Source organism: Schistocerca serialis, chromosome 9 (assembly GCF_023864345.2).
Source record: "Schistocerca serialis cubense isolate TAMUIC-IGC-003099 chromosome 9, iqSchSeri2.2, whole genome shotgun sequence".
In the NCBI taxonomy this organism is placed as follows: Eukaryota; Metazoa; Arthropoda; class Insecta; order Orthoptera; family Acrididae; genus Schistocerca; species Schistocerca serialis.
Genome location: NC_064646.1, coordinates 509,460,763 through 509,482,687, shown reverse-complemented (window position 1 = coordinate 509,482,687; position 21,925 = coordinate 509,460,763). Strand labels below are relative to the sequence as shown.

Here is a 21,925-nt window from a genome sequence, read left to right as displayed (position 1 = left end):
TGCCAATGATGGTCGTATGCGTGTTTGGCGCCGCGCTGGTGAGCGCCACAATCAGGACTGCATACGACCGAGGCACACAGGGCCAACACCCGGCTTCATGGTGTGGGGAGCGATCTCCTACACTGGCCGTACACCACTGGTGATCGTCGAGGGGACACTGAATAGTGGACGGTACATCCAAACCGTCATCGAACCCATCGTTCTACCATTCCTAGACCGGCAAGGGAACTTGCTGTTCCAACAGGACAGTGCACGTCCGCATGTATCCCGTGCCACCCAACGTGCTCTAGAAGGTGTAAGTCAACTACCCTGGCCAGCAAGATCTCCGGATCTGTTCCCCATTGAGCATGTTTGGGACTGGATGAAGCGTCGTCTCACGCGGTCTGCACGTCCAGCACGAACGCTGGTCCAACTGAGGCGCCAGGTGGAAATGGCATGGCAAGCCGTTCCACAGGACTACATCCAGCATCTCTACGATCGTCTCCATGGGAGAATAGCAGCCTGCATTGCTGCGAAAGGTGGATATACACTGTACTAGTGCCGACATTGTGCATGCTCTGTTGCCTGTGTCTATGTGCCTGTGGTTCTGTCAGTGTGATCATGTGATGTATCTGACCCCATGAATGTATCAATAAAGTTTCCCCTTCCTGGGACAATGAATTCACGGTGTTCTTATTTCAATTTCCAGGAGTGTAAATTAGATCGAAAAGCAATTTACAAAAGAAAAACCTCGAACTGGTTACTATCGTCTTACCATTAACCTGATGGGTCAAACAATTGTATAAGCACGTGGTACTGGTTTCACAAAGTACACCCCACATGGGTTGAACATAAAGAAAAGTTGCTATATCGAAAATTATTGTGAAGACGAGACGTTATAATCTCACGCACATTCGCATTTAAGATTGATGAACTTAGTTAGAGTTACTGATCAACACGTGGTTCCACTTTACTCACAAAGTAGTGACAAAGCAACTACCGGAATATATTCTGAACTTCACACGAGAATTACACTGCGCTGCAATTTAAGATAACATTAGATATTTTAGAGCTAAACCTGAAATAAAGGTGATTAAATTTTCAGTTAGGCTGAACTTAGCAGACACGCGCTTAGCCGGAGATCTTACCACTTCAGACGCTCGCCACGGACAGACTGCCCTGCGCTCCTACCGAGCGTGCTTCCTGAGGGTGGCTCACAAATACCAACGAAAGTGGCCAGAGGGGTAGCTTCCTATACCAACATGACAAGGGACGGCCAGGGCCATGCTAAGAATGGAAACCTCTCTGCTTTTAGAAAGAGTAGCTACCTGTTCCGACGTTGGTCCTACTGTTCTCTAGCAGACAGGCTAGCCTCAAGCATTCAACTAGAAACACATTTGCTCATTCATCCTCTCACACAGAATGGAAGGGGGATGACAGTATCTTATCATATCAGTATATAAAAGAAAGTGGATGTAGGTTCCGTATGAGACTGTGTGACATGAATTACATATAAACTGTGTTTTAAAGTGTAGTAGTGTGACAGATCGTTCTTGTTTATGTGTAAAAGTAACACGTTTCACTGCTCAGTCTCCTCCCAGATAGTCAGAAATACCACAGTAAATTTAGAACAGGAATTTATGCCGTAAATGACAACAGATTTAAGAAATTAACATGAAAGGAATCCAACAGAGTCCTTTCATAACCCCAACGCTCCAGGATAAGACTGTGCAGGGAATTTTCTGGCTTTGCTAGGACGTTCCCAAGCAGGCTTCTCACACCCAACTTAAACAAAAATGTAAAGAAAAGGCAAAAGGTCACCAGCTACTTGCTAAAACACAATAATTTCAAAACATCTTTAAAATCTACCAATTTCAAACAGAAAAAGAACACAATCTGTGACACCAATTTAAAAGATCATGTAGACCTAATTCGGTCAGCAAGTAAAGACAATTTTCCCTGTGTTATTAATATGAAAACAATTTCTGGTTGTTACCCTTAAGGAGTTCACCAGTATTTGCTCATTGCAAGAGCCAACTGATCACAGGAAAAGTTATGACTGTTTATTAACAAGTAAAATTTATGAAAATAGCAAAGGTGCCACGGCAATTAAAAAAAAACACGAAAATAACATCAGTATTATAAAGTAGAACATTAAAATGCACAATCCGCAAAAGAAAAAAAAATGATAAGAGAAAAAACATGTTTTACAAAGTGGTTGTCGCAAAAAAATTCTATATCTTATAAAACTAATAATTTGTAGAATTAAAATAACTTTGTGGCACTAATTTAATCACTCTACTATATTTCAGTTAGTAAGCAAACAATGATCACTGTGTCATTATAGTGAAAATACAATTAATTATGTGATTCTTACCCTTATGGGGTTCCTCACTATAAATATGCCCCATGCAAAGGCTAATCGATCACAGTCCAATGAGAATGAATAGCTATCTGACTGATAAACGAAGCAATGCCACAGGAATGAATTTACGAAACAAAATATCACAAATCTAATACATTACACATAAACAAACGTTGATAAATAAAACAGCTCTGAAAGTGCAATAGTGAACGTCTAAAAAAAATACCAATAAATAAAACACCTGCAAAATACAAGAGTCAAAGTCTAAAAAAAAAAAACAATAAATAGAACACCTGCAAAATACAGGAGTCAGTCTAATAAACACCAATAAATCGAACCCCTGCAAAACACACGAGTCTAAGTTCCTCTGACAGAAACACACGTATATGCATTGAACTAAGAACCGTATAATCACTGTTCACTGACACACTCAGTAGTTCCACTGTTCCGAGGCACAATATAAGGGGAAGGGGGGAGGGTTCGTCGCCGCAGCTGTCACTAGGGATTTTTTGTCCATCTGTTGTGTGCAATCCCGCCGTCCCTGCCCTCTTATGAAGTTTCTCTTGGTGGCCCATGTCACGTACATCTCGATTTGGTTCCATGTTTGTGTTGTCAAATTCGTGCGGTATCCTCGTTTGACACACCAGGTTGATATTCCTGGGCAAGGATGACACTTAATGGCTCTTCTTTGTGCCACTCTTAGCTACCAGAGAACATCGAACTATGATTTACTGTCGCTTGACAGTGGGCATCCGTCAGGAAATGTTGATAGGCGTCGTTGACGTCTGCCAATTTCTCTGGACAGTATGTGTGAAAAGGCTCCACGCCCCTTGTGTTGTTACATTCTTGAGTTATCCTCAATTGGCTCGCCGGTTTGATATTCCTGGGCAAGGATGACACTTAATGGCTCTTCTTTGTGTCACCCTTAGCGACCATAAAACATCGAACCATGATTTACTGTCGCTTGACAGTGGGCATCCGTCAGGAAATGTTGATAGGTGTTGAAGTCTGCCAATTTCTCTTTACAGTACGTGTCAAAGGGCTCCACGCCCCTTGTGTTGTTACATTCTTGAGTTATCCTCAATTGGCCCGCCGTTTTGATATTCCTGGGCAAGGATGACACTTAGTGGCTCTTCATTGTTGTCGACCGCGCTCCCGAAGTGGCCCGGTGGACAGCGTGTCCTGCTGGGAAACCTGCTAGTTTACATCTAGCCCTCCTCCTCGCTGCTCCCGCTGTCTCGTAAGAGTTTAGCCGGTTCGCTTTCACGTTCTCAACTGCTTTCACAGAAATTGTTCATCATACTTATGTGATTACAAGATACCATACATAATACCACTTCGTATTGTCTTTCACAATTTTTAAGAACGAAAGTGAGAGTTAATTTTTTTTAAATAAAAAAAATTACATGAATCGACAATATAAAAATAAAAGTTAAATGACTTGACAATATAAAAAAATAGAAATGAAATGACTTGACAGTATAAAAATAAAAATTAAATGAACTGACAATATAATATTTAAATCCACATCACTAATGTGGTTCACTTACCTTTTAATAAATCAAATGCTACTTATTAATTCACTAAAATGAATAGGATTATGCCTTGTGCAAGTATAGGTCAGGACAGCATAGGGTTCACATGTTATTTACACACACACACATGCACACCTGTTGTCTATACTACAAACTAACTACCCATAAACATGCATTACTCAAAATTTTACTTCAATCCACTACTAGTTAAGCCAACAAGTTACTTCAATGCTATTTCAACACCGTGTATATACCACTACAACATTGTTCTAATTCGTCCTCTTCTTGACGCTCGCGGCTTACGTCTTGTCACATGATAAACATGGAGAAACGTTCCTTAAACATACAAAGTAGAAAGAACAATGGTTATTTGCAAATCAAAACATTTATACCAGTTCACACAATTGATAAGAGACTCGCAATTATACATTTATCATACTTATATATTCACACATAAAACAGTAAGAAAATTTCATCTAAAATTACGTTATCACAAGAGTTAATCACGCAGATGACTCTGAGAAGGTCCTTTTTTTTTACGTTTTCTTACCCATTTTGCTCCAATTTCGTTCCTTCTTTAAGTTACCTTTCGCTTCCAAATCAGTTATTTCGCCTGTGGTGGTTATTCTGGATTCATTTCTCATGAATGGCAAAATTGTGGTCTCCTCTATTCTGTAAAACAGTTTCATCTTAACATACTGAACTTACAACAGACACAAAAGATCCGAATCCTCCCGTAGTTTAAGTGACAAATGTTTTGCTTCATCCTTATTATATTAAACCAAGCTTTCCTTCGGTCGCATAATCAAAATTATTTAATTTTCCTCTACCCTCAAGAGGGAAATTTCCTCAGTACAAATCATATAGGCTGCAGTGCATCCCGCACCAGCGAAAACAGTAAGCTTTAATGCTCACAGCATCAGCAAAACACATAAACATCTCTTTTCTAGGACAAATATTAACGCAGAATAATTTTTCAGGCTCTGGCTCAACATTAAACAAGACTACAAAAAGGATCCATATTTCCGTTCCATTCTCCATTTGCTGAAAAACTGCTCGTATTTGACTACCACAATAATATTTCAGGGCCACGTAAATTACACAAACCACAATTCTTCTTTCCACTTGAAGGGAAGCAATATACTGACGAAATCCACAGACAGCACTTTACATACTCAGCTATAAAGAACAAAAAAGACATATATCATCAATATTAACATATTAGCGCATATTGGGAAGCCATTGGTTGAACAATCGTATTATCGCATCCTGTTTTCAAGATTCCAATCTTACTCAATCCTTTCTCAGAGTTCTCCTATCTTAAAATATTCATACAGCACGCATACTATAGTAAGAGATCCTCATTTACACTGACAGATATAGAATAGTAATAGATAGATAGTAGCACTGAAAGCAGAAAGTCGGAAACAAGGCTACTAACAGCTGGGGACCTGGGTTTGCCAGACCCATAATACCCACAGATCGGATATTCCCCTGAGTTTTGCCTTAATTCAATACAGATCTTGCTTCTCTCAGGAGCGATTCTTTTCAATTTACACCAAAAAACATAAACAGCATTTCACTCGTTCACAAAGAAACCTTTTATCTTCACCTTTGAACCAACCTAAACCCTAATTGCACAAGGAAAGAAAATAGATTAAAAACATCACTTCAATCAATCACATACAAACATCTTTATCAGTATTTTTACCAACATATTATTCAAAATGCATACGTCACAAATTTAAACTAATCAATTCTTTCTCCTCATCGTCCTCTCTACTTCTCACTGTCCTTTCTACTCATTTGCCATGTCGCTCATTTCTTCCGATTGGGCGCCTTCTGCGCTGATCGTTTGTCATTGCCGGTTTTGTTCATTTCCATTTGCTGGATTATGTCTAGGGTTGGCCGGCCGAATTTCAACATCATGAGGTGCTCCGCCTACAGTCCTATTCCCACCGTATTCATCGTAGTATCGATTCTGGTTGCCGTACCTGTAGCGTTCACGATCTTGTCCACGTCCTCGATCATTTCCGTTGTTCCACCTGTGTTCGCGACTGTTACCCCAGTTTCTATACGGCCGGTCCCGATTATTGTTCCGTTCGCGTCGCGACGACCAGTCACGCCGTTGATCAGTACTACGGCCACGACTGCGATCGCGCTGCTGTGCCCCGTAATAACTTTGTGCCTGATTAGGCGGGCATTCTCCTGTATTGTATTCCAACTCTTGGAGAAGTGTCTTAAACGTTTTCACGTCCTCTTTGCATCGTCCCGCAAGAATGACGTGGCGCAAGTGCATCGGCAATTTGGTGATGCATATCCTAATTAGTTCCGCAGGCCCGTATGGGTCATATAAAAATTGATTTGCCTGCAGCATGTGGTCGAATAGGCGTGCAGGGCTGCCGAAACCAGACTGGTTCTAATTTCGCAGCATAATTATGCCATGTTTGACCCTATCTTGTGCCGCTTCCGACCAATAGGCGGACAGAAAGGCTTGTCGAAACTCCCAAGTGGAGTTGCAGTGACGCGCTGCCGACCTCATGCGAATTGCCGGTTCGCCTTCCAAATAGCCACACATATATTCTATCTTATGTGAACTTGCCCAGTCGGGGGGAAGACAGAACTCAAATTGCTCGAGCCATGCTCGTGGATGTATTCCTTTTTGCGAATTTCGGAATATCTCAAACTTTCTCGCCGTAAGGAAATGTTTAAAATCAAATCCCCACATTTCCTCCCGGCGAGGCCCTTGAATGTTTCTATTTTTCTCATGTCTGCCCCTCAAAATACATTCTTCCCTGTCGTCAAAATCTCCCTCGTGGCCGGAGTCCCTCTCTTCACTGTCCGTACGGCTATTTTTTGTGCTATTGGCGAGTTCGGAATCACACGCCATGCGGTTTTCCAGGTGCGCCACGCGTTCTTGTAATTCGCCTGTTACAGCTTTGTGCCGCCTGTTCACTTCGAACTGTCCCTTCTGAAATCTAAGAAGTGAACGCACTTCTTCGGTCTCTGCGACCACTACTGGTGTAGTATTGCTCTCGCTTTCCGCCACCTTCATCGTGCCTACGATGTCCACTAATGCCGCAATCTTTTCATGTATTTGTCTGTTGTCCTCCGCCCCAGTCTGCTTCAATTGTTCTACTTGCTGTTCGAGAGCGTGAATCGCTTGACTGTTGTCCGCTACTGTGTTGCTAATGGACGCTGGACAATGCGTTTCCGCCTCCTGGACCCTCGAGAGTCCCTGCTGGTGTTCTCTTTGGCATTCTTATCTCAGCGCTTGGAGATTCCTAAGTAGCTGTTCTTCGCTCTCTTTCGATTCCGCATCATGACTCCGCTTGCCCTGTTCTAAGGCTTGTAGACGGCCATTGATTTGTTCAAATGTACGGCCTAATTATTTCATAATATCGCTTTTTATTTCACTTGCCAAATTGTTTATTCTTTGTGAGATATCATCGGACACTCTCTGCATCGACTTGTCGACTTTATTTGTCTGCTAGATTAGTTTTTCGTCTATTTGTTCGCCTAGCTCGCGGATCGATTTTTCAGATTTGTGCGTCATTTGTTCGCCTAGCTCGCGGATCGATTTTTCACATGATTCTTTTTGTTCTCGGAACGATTTTTCTAATTTCTCTGCGTCTTCTTTATTTTGTTGCAATAAGGCTTTCATGAGTTCTGCCAAATCAATTTGGTTAGTAGGAGACAAATTAATTTCTGGCTCTGCTGTGAGCCCGTTCGTCCTGTTTTGCATCTCGTCTGAAGTATTTCCCATTGTATTTTCGGAAATGTCCGACGCGTTAATATTCGAAATCAAATTATCCCCTTGGTCCATGTTGCTTAAGTTGTCTGACTGCTTACTTTTAGCTTGGTTACGTGTCTGCATTAGTGCAATTTATACCCGGTAGGCAACACACTAATCACAATAAATATATCCCCCAAAAATTTCGACAGTTACACGAAAGGTACCCAACCTAGTACACACTTTTTCACATGCAAAACAAATTTTTATCTTTGTTTGAAACAGTGCAATGTACAAGCGAGAAAAGAAACACACAAATATAGAAAACAAAACAACAAGACAAACAACACAACGCCGCTCAACAGCGCAGTGAATCTTTTGAATGTCTCCTCAGAAACAACGCAGAAGTTGTTTGAGCGCTGTAGGGAAAAAAAATTAAGATTATACAACGCTTGCAATCTAACGTTTCAGAGATTCCAGAGTCTAGCGGGATCACAGACAGGGTCGCCATGTGTAATGTTGTTGGTTTAATTTGCTATGAAAGCAGTGCTGATATTCAAGACCATAAAAGTGGTTTAAAAGCTGTGAGCTGTCTGGGGAAGTTAACCTTGCATTATTGAGCAACTGTTTCACCAAGTATCCAGTCTAGCTTACCAAATTCCCAACCAGACTAACATTAATTATAATCTTTTAATAGTCATAGGACAACCAGTGATATATATATAAAAGAGAATTTAAATAAAAGAAATAAATCAGTTCATATTTGGAAATTTATTTTAGCATTGATCATTGAAATTTCAGCATATTAAACTTGATTCCTAACTAAACTGGTGCCTTATTTAGGATTGTGAAAATGTGAGATTGCAATCTTATGGAACACATCAAATATGGAGCCAAGAATGGGAGACTGCATACAACACTGCATTCATAAAACAACACACAAAGAACGTTGAAACATATGCAACAGAAAATTAACCACTACCAACCGATTCAATTTTCACCCAAAGAAGTTACGTTCTTAGCACAATCCTGTCCATCATGTAATTACCACACACTGGTATACTAAATTCATATTAACTCTTTGTGAAATCTTCCCAAAAAGAATAGCTGAGGGCTACTTTGATGATTACACCACATGCTTCACGTGGTCAACTCCCAGATAGTCAGAAATACCACAGTAAATTTAGAACAGGAATTTATGCCGTAAATGACAACAGATTTAAGAAATTAACATGAAAGGAATCCAACAGAGACCTTTCACAGGCAGACGTCTTTCGGCACACTGCGACTGTATTCTCCGCCCAGTTGAGATGCTCATCCAAAGTTACACCCAAGTTCTTATCTGTTTTCTGATATGGTATTGGAGTACCGTCGAGCAGAATAGGAGGTAGCCATTCGCGAAAATCTGAACTTATTAATTTCTGATGGGCTATTAAAACAACTTGCGTCTTTTTTGCATTTAGTTTAAGCCCCAGGTTTTTCACCCATGTCACTACTGAAGACAGATCATCATTCATCTGAGCGATTGCAGTGTTTACATCTTCAGGTCTGACGCTTAGGTAGAGCTGTATGTCGTCGGCATAGAAATGATATTTACAGGAGGACAGAACCGACGAAATATCGTTGACATATAAAGAAAACAAAAGTGGTCCTAAGACTGATCCTTGTGGCACTCCCGAGGAAACATGTTTCCAAGAAGATTTTTCATTTACGCAAACACATTGCTGTCTGTCTTTTAAGTAGCTTTCAAACCATCTCATTGCACTATCAGAGAAATTAAGCTGTTGCATTTTTCTGATCAATATGTCAAAGTTAACAGTGTCAAAAGCTTTGCTGAAGTCCAGTAGCGTCAATATGGTTGCCTTTCGATTGTCGATGGCATAATTCAGGTCATCAGTTACTTTAATTAGAGCAGTGTTTGTGCTGTGATGTTTACGGAAACCGGATTGAAATTTGTCATATAGGCTGAATTCATGCAAGTGTTCAGTGATTTCGTCATGAACTATATATTCAAGTGCTTTGGAAACAGCAGGCAGTATGCTAATTGGTCGGTAATCACTAGGCAGTTGCGGGTTTTCGATCTTAGGGATGGGTCGAATTATGCTTCTTTTCCATGCAGTGGGGTATATTCCGTTCACGAGGGAAAAATTAAATATGTCAGTTATGACAGGTACTAAGATATCGGCAAAATTCTTAATCATGGTTATACCGATACTGTCGTTGCCTATTGCATCAGAAGAGATTCTCATTATTGCTTTTATTGCCGTATTTGTTGTTACATGTTTTAGATGGAAGGTATCGTTGTTAATTATCCTGTTTGGGGATTCTTGTGGACGGTAATTATCAGCCGTGCGGGTATTCAGAGGTGCAGAGAAGAATTCATTTAATTCGTTAGCTGACACATGAAAAGTAGTTTTCGATTTTGCCTTTCCGACCGCCAAGCTACGGAGATTCTTCCATAGAGTCGTGGGCGTCAGATCGCTGCATACAAGGGAGCGAGCGTGCCTGATTTTTGCATTGCGAATGCATTGTTTCACTCTGTTCCGTAGCTTTCTATATTCTTCGAAACGCTCGGGTTTCGGATCTGCCTTGAAACGCCTGTGGGCAGCATCCCTATTAGTCATCATTTGACGTAATTCAGCTGTCAGCTTTGGAGCAGGAGATTTTCTTACACGGATTGTGCGCACAGGTGCATGTTTGTCATAGAGGGCAGTGAGTTTATCACCAAGTTCATTAATTTTGCCGTCGATTGTAGGTTCTCTGATTATTTGATGCCATGAGATTTCTGAGCAATCGGCTGTTAGGGCGTCAAGCTCAATACGTTTCATGTTCCTACAAGTTATGTAACGCATTTGATCCTTGGGGGCTGCACAGAGTAGGCCAGGAATATTACATCATGTGCTGAGAGGCCAGGGGCCGATGTTTGACCAACATCTCTTATTTTGTCAGTCTGCTTCGTTGCGATTACGTCTATAAGAGTATGACTGTGCGCCGTATGGTGTGTAGGTTGTAATGGAAGAATGTTCATGCTATTGCAACTAAACAGTCTTCTTAGGTTTATTGCGGAGGGAGTGTCTCTTAGGAGGTCTATGTTCAAGTCACCCATTACGATGACATGTTCGTATTGACACTGAAGTGAATGTAATTCCGACTGGAAGGAACTCATTGAGCTTATTTTTGGCGGCTTGTACACGACGCCAGTCAAGAACTTCCGACTTTGTATATTTATTTCAATGAACATGAATTCAGCCTCTTTTTCTGCAGCAGGGTTTGACGTACATAACTTTCGCTTTGAGATCTGTTCGTATATACGCGCCGACCCCGCCACCTCGCTTTTTTTATCTGTCTGCCCTAAGAAATGTGTACCCTAGGAGATGAATAGATGCAGAGGATATGTGTGGTTTCAGCCACGTTTCGGATAAGAGGATTGCGTGGTAGTTTAGTTGGTTGAAGAGGAGGCTAAGTTCTTCGTAATGTGCAGTTAAAGACTGGATGTTGCAGTGAGCTGCTAAAAGCTCTGACGCGTTCCCCTGAGCAGCCTGGAGTAGGGTGGCAGACTGGTTTGTCCCTTTGTTGGGCACTACCTGCCGCGAGGGGCACTGGCCGCTGCTTCCGCCAAGTGACGTAACACAAGGGAGTCCGAGATTTTGCGCACCCTGTTTGTGACTCCGCGAGTGCCGAAAGAAAGGCGACTGCAAAAGATTTCCTGAGGTTGCGGGAGTATAGAAAATGGATTAGTGGTATTCGGTGCAAGGAGAATATGACCATAATAGTGACGACTGTGTGTCACTGTGTATACTATGTCGTAAGAGGAGAAATGTAATTAGCGTATTTGAAACAGCTTATGGAGGAAATAAGGGAAAGGGGAGTGATTTAAGAGGCCGATGCTGCCAGCAGAGAGAAGTAAGATTAATAATTAATAGATTATCGTAGGAAGCTACAATTAAATTGAAATTTACTAAAGTAATACTGGTAGTGATTATCGTAGGAAGCTACAATTCGATTGAAATTTGCTAAAGTGATACTGATAGTGATTTTTGTTGTGAACAATTTAAACCGAAGAGATGGGTGATTAATGAACTAAAGGAGAGACTAATAATTGCAATAGATCTATTACAGAATGGAGAAGAATAAACTGAGAAAATGAAAAAAGTATTAGGAGTAAATAAAATTAAGTAATGGTTAGAGCTACAGATACCAAAAAAATAGTAAAAAGTTAATACAGTTACAAAAACAATTAGTTGAAGGTACAAATATGGGTATAATTAAAAAGTTAATACAATTACAAGACTATATCTGAGTATAGGACTGTTACAATTTGCAAATGGTGTTAAGTCTGCACTTTTGGCTCGAGTAGCTTCACTTAATACTATTCAGTTCTGTCATGTTTGTGACTGTCTTCTTTCCAGCTGCTGTCTTAATGATTACTCTGCCATCCTGAGTCCACACATTCTGAAGACCGAAATGGGAAATGGCACTGTTTAAAATCTTTAGCCGTTCGTGTGTCAGATCTTCCCTTATTGTAAGCCCTGTCTTTGCTAACTTCTTCTTCTGGGTAAAGATCTCTGCTCTTTTTCGGTATGAGACAAATTTAATTATTATTGGACTAGGTTTGGTAGCACCTGGTAGTTTTCGTCCCGCCCGATGACTCCTGTCAATGTCTGCCTCGGTCACTTCAACGCCTAATTTTTCACGGGCAACCTGTATAAGCAGGTTGTCTGTCTTCTTCCTTATTTTCTGCTACTCCAAACAGTCGTAGACTATTTCGCCTCTGGTACTGTTCTAGCTCGTCTGTTGCGGCAGATAGTTTCACTTCCAACTCTCGTGCCTTTTTCTCGTATTCAGACACAGACTTTTTTAGTGCTGTAATTTCGGCAGTATTGGCCTCAACAGTTTCACGCATTTTGGCCAATACTGCTGCCGTTACAGTATCTGATATAGTGCCTGCTATCAGATCGAGATTGTCTTTATCGCGAAGTGCAGCGTTTACCTCAGAGCGGACAAGCTCCGCTGTACCGGGAGCCGCGTCCACACCTTCCGCCAAGAGCAGGACCGCCGCACCTGCTGCTTCCCCGCTGCTGGACGCGCTGCTGTTCACTCTTCTGTTTACCATTTTCTCGAAGATATTGGCGGAGCACAGAAAAAAAATAGCACTACTGCACAGAACACTGTTGTTTACACGATTTCCACTGGTACTAGACAACACCACCTGCGAGAACACCTTCGAATTCAACTAAATTTCGCGAGCCGAACTTAACACGTGTTACACTGCAGCCGCCATGACAGTAAATTGTGTATTTTTCGGAAAAGAAAAATCGGGGCTACAAATTTGTAACACTGGATTTCGCAAAGAATTGCATTTTAGGAATCTAAAACTCTAGAACACGAAAATTTGGAATACAAATAACTTTTGAAACATTAACTTTCAGAAAAACTAGGACGACAGCTTTCAAGTAAGCTATGACAACGATAAAACGAGAAAGTTCTAGCGCAGCAGAGTTTTCACGTGTACGTGGTTTACAGGTGTGGTAAATTTATAATATTTGTTTCAATAAAATTTTCCTACGTGAATTATGTACGCCACTGCCATTATCTGGTTGTAAATCTTCATTTCTATGATAATATTTACTAAAACAGAGTATCAATAAGAATTCGGAAATTTGTTGTACTCGTGGCACATGCATTACCTGTAGGATATAAAACAGAAAAGAATTATGTAAATACATAAAACTCCAACCAGTCACTTTTTTGAATAGTTGTTTATCACTCCATGAACCGGCTTTCGAACCTTTTCAACTTCATCTTCAGGTCGTTTGCCTGAAGATACATACAGGAGTCTATTTGTAGCATAATGCTGGGTGCTGGCTTGCGACAGTACGGGCAAGTCAGCACCCATCGTTATACCACAAATAGACACCTGTATGTAACTTCAGGAAAACGACCTGAAGATGAAGCTGAAAAGGTTCGAAAGCCGGTTCATGGAATAATAAATAACGTTTCAAACAAGCGACTGCTTAGAGTTTTATGTATTTATGTACAATAAGATATACGTCATGGATAAGCTTAGACACAAAAAATTTATTTAAGGCATAGAATTATACGAAATAGAGCTGCGACACCATGGCATGTTTCACACTGAACGAATAACTAATTGGAAAGTTTCGAAAATGGTCGGTTCGTTTTGATGTAGGCCATTCTTCCGCTAATGGTAGTCAGCGACAAAGAAGACAAGTGTCTAAGTTAGTGTTTCAGACGTCAATCTTGCAGTATATCTTAGTTATGTGGAACAAGGGAAGTTTAAACTGTTTCTACCGTTTATCGTTAAGTGTGGGTGCTTGATGATTGTTTCATAATGATTTGAGTGCCAGAGATAAGTGTTTAGTTTAATTGACGATGTGTTTCCTGGTGTTCGCTCTTGCACAGTACTTCGGCGAGCGACGCAGCCATGTTTTCCAGGTGCTGCGAGTTGTGCTGTTGCGTGTACTCGGTGCCTGGACCGCGACCAAGCTGTGGACTATTGCTGACCTCGTGCCGTTATTGACATCTATAAGTCATAGATAATTCGAGAACAGTGTCACGAATGCTATAGACTGATCGATAAGATGCGCCTAGGAACATCATATGAAACCTCTTACTTAATCACAAACTATAAAAAGCAATGTACATGTGAAAACCTGGTTTCACTAGTTTCAGTAGGAACGAACGAATTTATGTTGTAATTATCTTGTTCAAGTACAGGGTAACCCGAAAGTCCGTTAACATCTCAGAATCCAATACTTCACGGAGAAATGTAGGTAGAGAGGTAAAAATTGCGCACATTCTTGAAACGACCTGGGGTTTTATTAAAACAAAGAAGGTGCACAAAATGATCAACGTATGATGGATCATATGACACAAAAGCACTAATTATTATAATATTTGATTTTTCGCAGAAAAAAATGTTCTTTACAACGAATGCTCAACATGTCGGCCGTAATTCATCAACTATACCTGCAATTGGGGAACAATATTGTGAACAGCACTGTACAGCATGGTGAGAATTTGCCGTCATATGTCGTATTTTAACATCCCCAGTGAGGTCGGACGAACGCGGTGCAGTTGCGTCTTCAGGTAACCCCAGAAACAATAACCACACGAGAATGAGATTTTCACTCTGCAGCGGAGTGTGCGCTGATATGAAACTTCCTGGCAGATTAAAACTGTGTGCCCGACCGAGACTCGAACTCGGGACCTTTGCCTTTCGCGGGCAAGTGCTCTACCAACTGAGCTACCGAAGCACGACTCACGACCGGTACTCACAGCTTTACTTCTGCCAGTACCTCGTCTCCTACCTTCCAAACTTTACAGAAGCTCTCCTGCGAAACTTGCAGAACTAGCACTCCTGAAAGAAAGGATATGCGGAGACATGGCTTAGCCACAGCCTGGGGGATGTTTCCAGAATGAGATTTTCACTCTGCAGCGGAGTGTGCGCTGATATGAAACTTCCTGGCAGATTAAAACTGTGTGCCCGACCGAGACTCGAACTCGGGACCTTTGCCTTTCGCGGGCAAGTGCTCTACCAACTGAGCTACCGAAGCACGACTCACGACCGGTACTCACAGCTTTACTTCTGCCAGTACCTCGTCTCCTACCTTCCAAACTTTACAGAAGCTCTCCTGCTAAACTTGCAGAACTAGCACTCCTGAAAGAAAGGATATCCTTTCTTTCAGGAGTGCTAGTTCTGCAAGTTTCGCAGGAGAGCTTCTGTAAAGTTTGGAAGGTAGGAGACGAGGTACTGGCAGAAGTAAAGCTGTGAGTACCGGTCGTGAGTCGTGCTTCGGTAGCTCAGTTGGTAGAGCACTTGCCCGCGAAAGGCAAAGGTCCCGAGTTCGAGTCTCGGTCGGGCACACAGTTTTAATCTGCCAGGAAGTTTCATATCAGCGCACACTCCGCTGCAGAGTGAAAATCTCATTCTGGAAACATCCCCCAGGCTGTGGCTAAGCCATGTCTCCGCAATATCCTTTCTTTCAGGAGTGCTAGTTCTGCAAGTTTCGCAGGAGAGCTTCTGTAAAGTTTGGAAGGTAGGAGACGAGGTACTGGCAGAAGTAAAGCTGTGAGTACCGGTCGTGAGTCGTGCTTCGGTAGCTCAGTTGGTAGAGCACTTGCCCGCGAAAGGCAAAGGTCCCGAGTTCGAGTCTCGGTCGGGCACACAGTTTTAATCTGCCAGGAAGTTTCATATCAGCGCACACTCCGCTGCAGAGTGAAAATCTCATTCTGGAAACATCCCCCAGGCTGTGGCTAAGCCATGTCTCCGCATATCCTTTCTTTCAGGAGTGCTAGTTCTGCAAGTTTCGCAGGAGAGCTTCTGTAAAGTTTGGAAGGTAGGAGACGAGGTACTGGCAGAAGTAAAGCTGTGAGTACCAGTCGTGCTTCGGTAGCTCAGTTGGTAGAGCACTTGCCCGTGAAAGGCAAAGGTCCCGAGTTCGAGTCTCGGTCGGGCACACAGTTTTAATCTGCCAGGAAGTTTCAATAACCACACGGATTGAGGTCTGGGTACCTGGTAGGCCAACCATGACAGAAGTGGCGACTCAGTACGAGGTCCTCACCAACAAATGTGAGATCTTTCACACGTGAAGCAATATGGGGTGGAGCGCCATCTTGCGTAAATGTCGTGCCTTCCATCAGGAGTTTATCAGCCAGGCTAGGGATGATGCGATTCTATAACGTCACGCTGAGAATTTGAAACGCAGACACCGCATTTCTTCGAAGAAAAACGGTCCGATCACGAATGATGTTTTAAATCTCGTCGTGCAATTGGGTTTGCAAGACAACCCGTGGCTTCGTACTTAGTTATGATTTTCTTCACAGCGACACTTGTCACAGAACCTTTACCAGTTGGAATATCCTTCCTATCACGACAGGATCGTAAAGCTGTAGTAGGAGATTTTCCAATCTGATAGTAAATCTTCATTAACAGTACTTTTTTCTGGTCAAGTTAACATGCAGCGAATGCAGACGCATCCGACTGCCTCTCTCGCTACGATCCATTTAACACACGTTTCTCATGCGGCGTCACCGACGTGTTTCCGTCAGCGTCACCTGTTATCCAGTTTTGCACTCGCTGTTTTTGTGTCTATGCCAGCAGTATTTCGTGAGTATGTCATTTTCAAATAGTAAGGGACTTTCGGCCACTCTGTATTTTCTCCCAAGTATTGTTCGCTCATAAGGACTTGGTCAACTTACACCAAAGAGGCTAAGTAGAATATTATTCATGCGCAAAAAACCTTAGAAACTAGCAAATCAGTTGTTTATGTATGCTCTTAGTGGCACAGTTAACAGTGAGAAGGTGCTAAGAAAGAGGGGTAGAATTGTGAAGAAATGTGTCTGTGCAAAAGGGGTTACTGTGGAAAAACGTGTAAGAAGCCCTGGTGTCCCATATTGAAAATTTTTTTAGCGTCTGGTGTTGGCCATACCGAGGACTACATTCGTACGTTCGACGCAGGTGGTTTCATTCCTCAAGTGTTGAAACAACAAGTAAATGGGGACTGTTTGTTCACCAAATCCATTAAATAATTTAAAATAAGTCGATGTTTGGTATCAAATATCTAGACTATGCAACAGTGATTTTGACACAATGTATTCCCAGGAGAAGAAAATCACTAGAGTTCAATTAACTTCACAACACACACACACACACACACACACACACACTCCTTTTTTATCTTCTTTGAGTGCTCCAGGCCCCCAGGCCCCCCATCCATCATCTGACATGGGGAATAACAGGCACACCATGTTCTTCTTAGCCTTTTTTCATAAATCTGAAACACATCGTACCATTCGTCAATTCTGATACCGTAAAACACCTTTACAGATGTAATAGACAGCTACAAAATTAGGGAGCTATTTTTCTACAATTTATTGACAGACCTGTAAAATATGTAAAGACTTGTAGATACCTATAGTAAAGAATATCATGTTTTGCAACAAAAAATTTCTTTTGCTCTCCCCTAAGGATCACAGACACTCTTTGTTTCACATTTATAAGTTTCCTCAATACCCAACAAGATGAAGCTACGTTAAATTAACACCATATTTAAGAAACGTGATCATAAAATTTGTTCAGACTATCGATGAATTTGTGTTACAAACATATTAATTAAAATTTTTGCGAAAGTAATTAAAAAAGTGGAAAAAATTTTAGAACCCAAGAAGAACAATGTGGTTTTACGGCTGGGAGATCATGTGTAGACGATATTTTCACATTACGACAGATTTTGGTGAAATACAGGAAAAAGTCAAAAAATTGTTCCAAGAAAATTACTTTGGAGAGCACTACATATGGCTAACATAAACCCTTCGTTGATTAAAATAATACAACAGATGTATAAAGATAACATGTGCCAATTGAAAGTTGGCAATAAACTTCCACAGAAATTTAGAACAAACAAAAGCCTTTTACAGAGCTGTCCCATGTCACCATCATTATTTAATACCTATATAGATAGTAGCCTTAGAACATGATCTCGTAAATGAAATAGAATAGGATTAGAAATAAGAGAGGGAGTTTACCTACATCATTTATTGTTTGCTGCTGATGATCAAGCAGTCGTAGCACAAGATGGGGAGGATGCTAACTATATGTGCAATCAACTAGCAGTAGCATACAAAACTTGAAGTTTGAAGATTAATTACCAAAAAACATGACTAATGATTCAGACTGAAGGAAAGAAAATCAAAAAGATAAACACTTTCTGTTATTTGTAATCCATTTTACAAATCGAGGGAAAGTCAGAGTCAGAAATCAATGAAAGAATTAGTAGCGGATGGAAGGTCATTGGGATGCTTAACTCAGTCTTATGGAGCAGCAATGTAATGAGGAGAACTAAAAAATCAATATACAAATCTATATTAGGGAGCGTGGTTCTGTATGGAACGGAGACCTGGACAATAAACCTGAAGCACATTAAAAAATTACAAGCTCTAGAGATGGACTTCTGGAGAAGATTGGCAAGACACTGAAGGAAAGAGAAGATAAGGAACACCGAAATAATAAGGAGAATGGAAATAAAAGAAAGAACATATGACGTAATGGATAGGAAGAAATTAAAGTGGTACGACGAATGGAGGAAGCGAGAGGGGAGAAGAAGAAGAGGACGACCTGTGACCACCTGGCTCCAAAATGTACAGCACGCAGTCAGGGGAATGGGCGCACAGGAAGAGGACACACAAGATCGAAACACCTGGAGAAATATTTTGAAAATGCAGTTTAAGAACGTTTATTCTTTGTATAGTAATTTCCGAGTAAATTATTGTGTTGGAGAAGAGCCTCTGTAATGAGGAAAAGCTCAAAATGATAATAATAATAATAATAATAATAATAATAATAATAATAATGTTGCCTTATGTCGGTGTCCATCAACTGTAACTATTATTCCACCATTCCTCAGAGAAAGGCGATTTACATAAGAATTTGCCAGAACTTGAAATTTCCTAAACTCTCCAATGACCTGATAAGTTTGATTTCCTCCACAATGTTGTCAAAATGACGTGTAATGATATCCACGTCGACAAGACATTATTCTCTCACACATCTTTAACCAGCTCTTATTTAGCGACGTAGTTTCAATTGCGTCTTACTATTTCACTGGGAGAGCAGTGATTTCGTCCCTCTACGACCTGCCATGTTGTCTTTCTTGTGTATGATATTTGAGACCACTCAAAGAGAAGGTGATTCACAAGTCGCATATAGCTGACGGAATTTTTTCTGCAGAAGATATCAATTTCCTATCTCATCCATAAAGAAGCTGTGGTGTATCTCTTTTGGTGGTAAAAAAAAGCAGACGAACGAATAACGCCTGTTACTTCCTCTCCGAAGTTTCCCGTCTACCCGACTCCGTACAAAGTTCGCGAGTGGCGGTAGACATCACTTATGCAGTCAGCGAATTGCTTCTCAGTGCAAACGGACTTGTGTTTCAGAAACCGCTCACGGAACAGCCTGTGTTTGCATAAATACCCGACCAAGTTCGAGAAAATTGAATGAACGCCTCTTTGAAGTGCCGAAACGCAGAAATACGCCCGAGAAAATTTCTTATGCTAATTTTCAGTAGCGTGCAAATGAGCCTTCTGCCGTCCTTGGCTTAGCATTACGGCTTTCATTTTGGTTCTAGAAGCCATTAGTTACACTGATTTCCGTGGTTAGACTTTATGATATTTCGGACCAAGTTTTCATGCTCATTTTGATATAAGTAGAGGAAACGTAGGATATCCAGAAGATACAGGACGGCTAATAATCTTTAAATTGGACATGACATAGTGCTTTATTTATTTAACGTACCGGTATGGTTTTCAAGCACAATTTGAAATATAATACAAACCATAACACACGTAATTTACAGACATCTAAATTTTTAATATGATCAATTGCGTCGTTCGTTTCTATCAGGGAACCACCGGAAGTACTACGGTACGCCCTGTTGGAACGTTCTGCAATTATGTGACGAGCGGTTTCCGCGGTTGCTCCATAGCCGCAGTCTGGAGATGGAGACTTACCCCTCCTATGAAGAGAGTCCGTGCTTATCCCATGACTGGGGCGTATTCTGTTCAACATTGTCCATGTTCTGTGCGAATGGTCAAAGGCAGGAGGGTTTTTGTCTTTTATTCAGGGCAAGGTCTGGCAATTTTGATGGCAAGCCTGCATCCAGTCTCATTCCCATCAGTTTTGGAATTGTGCCAACAAAGCACGGCTGGACGCAATAATCTGCTCCACGTCACTGCCAGGTGACTCATTAACGAACATCGGTCTAAATCCAGCCATTTTCAGATCTCTTTTAATGTAGTCATGTTTCTCTGATCGCATTACTTCAGGTTCACGTGTTCTCCTGCTAATTTCTTTCATTGGAGACGCCGTCTCCAAAACACACGTTCTGTTCCCTCCGGTTGGCCTCTTGGTCTTTCCTTGTCACGAGATATCCAGCACTCAGTCTCCTTTGCCGGTCTATCAAATTTTCTCTCGAGTTTTGTTCCTTACCCCCGCCAAGCGTCCTCTCTTTGACACTGCCTGAAACAAAACCACGTTTCTCCTAAGCAAGGAGGGCCGTCTTACGAATTGGGATTCGACGCAGCTATCTTCAAACGCACTCACTCCGCACCTCTGTTGTAGTCTGGACCCAATGTGACCCTATGGGGCAGCAGGTTGGAAATATGTTGCTGTTATATAATTTGTTTGTATGTAGAAACACTGCATTTCCCGGCCGATTACCCGTATATGCGGCGGCGGGTGGAATTATTGTTGTTAAATGTTCCTATTATGTTATTTATGCTGTCTTTCGCCGTTCTCAACACTGGCTCTCTAACTACAATATTGGCAACCAGAAAGTGATTAGCAAAACGTGAAGCCTGTAATTAGAATTCCTAGTGCCTAGTTACAGCTTATAACTCTGAGGAATTAGGAGATTGTCCGGGATTTATAATCAAAAACGATTTTCTAAAATAGTTGAGTATATTCTGAAAGTCACAGATGAAGAACAAAAGAATCCACACAACCTAACTAACACAGAAGTTCAGAGTCTAATGCGTTGATGTATCTATAAATGTCAAAATTAAATGTTAAAATGAATGCTCGCCATAATTTGATGATAATGTTTCATCAAACGCCACGCTAAATAATGGTAGAATGTTTGTCCCGCGGCGGCACGTGAAAATACGACAATACGCAAACTGAAGATCGATAGTTAAAATCCTTCCAGTATTAACACTTCACTCGAAAATGATTTCCTAGTTACGCGTATCCCGAGTAACTTATTACGGCATCCGAGGCCGTTTATACCAATGATACCGACGCGACGCGACTCGATCAAATCGGCTCTCCCGACAAGCCACTGGGCTAGTAATGCACCACTTTCAGTTACCGAATAAATCATAGCTTCTTTTGCTGATGGCCGATGAAGCTCTTAATTTAAATGAGCATTCAACACACAGGTGAGTAATCATAGTACAAGTTTGACGTGGCGAAGTTAAATATTTTGGGCGAGAGAATTAATTTAATTACACTGCACGCAGTAGACGAGCTCTGAACTGGCCCTTTGGAGATACGCTATCGCTATAGTTTTATTGGTATTCAAATGAAACTTCTCACATCCTTATGGTGATAGAGGATCTCCATTCTACTTAAATATAAACATCCTAGCCTTATTTATTAGCCTACTTAATCTATCTTGCTTCCTTAAGTTTTAAGACGAAAACCAGAAAATCATGAATTTCAACTAAAATCTTAATTTGTGAGATCCAGAAGACTGTTTCTATTAAATATTTATGAAAAATGAATCTAATTATAAA

At 41.2% G+C, this 21,925-nt stretch overlaps 1 non-coding gene across 1 annotated transcript; it reads left to right on the top strand.

Moving 5' to 3' along the window:
* The first annotated feature begins 16,018 nt into the window (after positions 1 to 16,018).
* Trnas-uga (transfer RNA serine (anticodon UGA)) lies at positions 16,019 to 16,093 on the top strand. Its single transcript has one exon. It is a non-coding gene; the product is annotated as a tRNA-Ser (tRNA).
* Positions 16,094 to 21,925: the final 5,832 nt, after the last annotated feature.